The sequence below is a fragment of the Elephas maximus genome, chromosome 18, assembly GCF_024166365.1.
Source record: "Elephas maximus indicus isolate mEleMax1 chromosome 18, mEleMax1 primary haplotype, whole genome shotgun sequence".
Classification (NCBI taxonomy): Eukaryota; Metazoa; Chordata; class Mammalia; order Proboscidea; family Elephantidae; genus Elephas; species Elephas maximus.
Genome location: NC_064836.1, coordinates 18,476,441 through 18,479,795, shown reverse-complemented (window position 1 = coordinate 18,479,795; position 3,355 = coordinate 18,476,441). Strand labels below are relative to the sequence as shown.

The 3,355-nt window shown below is 43.9% G+C and overlaps 1 pseudogene; it reads left to right on the top strand.

The window, feature by feature from the left end:
- Nucleotides 1–1,267: 1,267 nt before the first annotated feature.
- LOC126061507 (60S ribosomal protein L17-like) lies at nucleotides 1,268–1,748 on the top strand (annotated as a pseudogene).
- Nucleotides 1,749–3,355: the final 1,607 nt, after the last annotated feature.

Genomic DNA, 3,355 nt, shown 5'->3' with positions numbered 1-3,355 from the left:
AGAGAGAGGAGAGAGAAACAGGGGCCAAAAACAAACAAATAAAAAAAAGAGTGCTAAGGTAGCTTGCTGCTGGACTGGAGAAATAAGAAACTGAGAAATGGGAAAAGGAAAAAGAAAAAAAAACTAGATAAAAATTTGGAAGACACTGGCAGTGGCTCCCAGGCTGCACACTATAATCTGGCTAGAGTTGGTAGAGACGTCACACAGCATCAAGTATTCAGGAGACAGTAAAAGAAGGTATGTATAGAGAGATAAGAACTGAGAAATGAAGAAAGACAGAGAGGGAAAGAGAGAGAGAGAAAAGAAATGCCCACAGGGGCTGGTCAGACTGGGGAAGTGGCTCCTAAGCCATTCAGTGCAGTCCAGCCAGAAGGGGCTCCCAGGCCATGAAAAGAGAAACAAAACAAAACAAAAAAAGCCCCAGAGATCCCATCAGCATGGTCACGGGCTGGTTCCCCAGTTGAGTGAGGCTTCACAGCCTTTCAAGAAGAGGCAAAGATGGCACATGGAGCCAGGTGTTGGAGAGAAGAGAGGAGGAGGTGGGAGGCACAGAAGAAACCAAAAGAAACAGAAAAAAGCAACATAAGCTCAGGGAGCTGGCCTGTGTGGGTGGGGCAAATCCAAGCATCCCGGGGCCAAAGCAGTTGCCTCGCAGCCAAGAGACGGTGACTAGCAGGAAGCAGAGGAGGTCTAGGAGTGGCAAAGAAGGGTGGGGGTTAGGAAAGAGTATATTGCTCGTTACCAGGTGCTCTGTCTCTTGCTGGGAACTTCATGAAGCTGCTTTCCCTACTCCCTGTCTGCAGACCTTAACGTGGGGAAATTCAAGCAGCACAGATGCTGTACTTCCAGGCCAACTGAGCCACTGATGCCAGCCAGGAAGCATGGAGGTAGAGCAGCGGGAAGAGGATGGGGGATGGGAAAGCATGTATCACCCGTTACTGGGTGCTCTGTCTCCTGCTGGGAACTTCGTGAAGCTGCTTTCCTGTGCTCCCTGTCTGCCGATCTCCAACAGGAGTCCAAGATGGTGAATCCGTGCTGTGTTAGCTGATAGGGGACCTCTGCGTGTATCTCTCTTCGCTCTCTGTCCTCTGTCAGTTTCTTATTCCATTCGGTGTTTGGCTGAGTGCTTTATCTCTTCACTTGACACTTTGGGTTCCAAGAATGACGTTTGTCTCTGTTTTACTTATTTTTGGGGGTCCTTGTTGTGGAGGGATGGTGTGGTGCTTCTGTCTATAGTGCCATATTGGCCAGAAGTTACTGGGTCCATTTTAAGAACACTTGTGAAACTGCCCAGGTCATCAAGGGCATGCATATCCAAAAAGCCACCAAGTGTCTGAAATATGTCACTTTGCAGAAGCAATGTGTGTGGTTCCAACATTACAATGCTGGAGTTGGTAGGTGTGCCCAGGTCAAACAGTGGGGCTGGACACAGGGTTAGTGGCCCAAGAAGAGTGCTGGATTTTTGCTGTGCATGCTTTAAAATGCAGAGAGTAATGCTGAACTTAAGGGTTTAAATGTAGACTCTCTGGTCATTGAGCACTTCCAGGTGAACAAAGCTCTCAGGATGCACCACTGCACTTACAGAGCTCATCGTTGAATTAACCCATGCATGAGCTCCCCCTGCCACATGGAGATGATCCTTACTGAAAAGGAACAAACTCTTCCTAAACCACAAGAGGAGGTTGCACACAAGAAAAAAGATATCCTAGAAGAAACTGAAGAAACAAAAACTTATGGCTCAGGAGTAAATTCAGCTTAACATAAAATCCAAATAAATGTTTTTTTTAAAAAAGATAATATATGTGGAAATGTTCTCTAGGCCATAAAGTTTAAATATCAATTTTCAAACTTTTTTTTTTTTTTTTTAAGATGTAGAGTGATTAGTAAATTGAACCTGAAAGCAGTTCCTACAATGAGATTTAAAAGTCACTGGTCAAAGAGAGCAAGAATAATGACATCGCTGCAGAGCCTCCCAAGGAGATGCTTTAAATGGCCATGTTCACATCAATGCATTCATTCATTCATTCACTCAGTAGATGTTCTTTGAGTCCCAAGAAGTACCAAGCTCCATTAGTCAGGGAATACCAAGTCAAATGCAACATAGACCCTTTCCACTAAAACCTTAAAATTGAACATGACTAAACATGTAACATTTAATTTTTGCTTATCTCTTTACGCCATAAATTACATCTGGTATAAACAAATAATAACTGGAGAGCAACTTTAGAAGCTTCTTGAGGCCAGGAGACTTCCAAGTGTCTACAAAATGCTTTGAAAAATAACAGTTGGTCTAATAATATTTGCTGAGAAAATGAACAACTAAAGGATGAAATAGGACCATGGAAAAGGTGGAATAAAGGAGATGAAGGGAAGGTTTCAGGAAAGAAGGAAGGGTGGGACTAAGTGGGCAGTGTCCCCACAGCTCTCCAGGCCCCCCGTGCCAGAAGTCAGTCACCCACTCTTGTCCATCGATTCCAGAATGCTATAACCCAGACGGGAGTGGGCAGTGACCATTTGCAAGAACAATGCTGAACCATGTAAAGGAGTCACAATTTTTAAAATGCCTCTTTAGACCTAACCTGATTTCATTAAATATATGTCTACATCACGAATAGTGATTTGCTGTAGGATGGGGGAATAACCCAGGAGATTTGAGTGACCTTGGGCCAGTCAATTTCCCTTTCTGTGTGACAGTTTTAGTTTTCCGAACAATAAAATAAAGGACTTGAATCAAATGACCCCCCAATGTTCATTTCATCTCTGGGATTCTGTGATCCTCTTCTATATAGGGTGGCACCACAGTTGCCTGAAGGAGTTAATTCATCCTGCAGAGTATTTCAAACCTTGCATCAGAATAGGTGAGACATAGGATATAGGGAGGATCACTCCCCACCCATTCCCAAGAAGACAAAGCCGCCCATCATTTCCCTTTAATCTGTTTTCTTAATTTTCTTCCTAAGGAAAAAGTCACAGCTCCAATCAGCCCTCTAATCAATGACTGCATTACTTCTGCACAAATGAGCTAGATTTATTAAAGGAGTCCTCTCTTCAATGGAAATGGGCTCCCTGCTGGGGCAAGATTGACTGCTCCCAGAATAGGTAAGGATGTAAAGAAAACTAGAGCAGGCAAGTGATGGGGAAAAGGGCACCTAAGGCCTCTGTGGAACCACTCGTCACCATGAACTGGGTTTGTAATGGATGATCACCAGACCTGGCACTGTAACCAGTAGTGATTTACCAGTAAGCACCTTCCTTCACTTTCCTACACACCCTAGAAAAAGAGAAAGAAAGGGAAAAAAGAAAAAAAAAAATGTTGCCATCAAGTCAATTCTGACTCACGATCACCCTGTGTGTA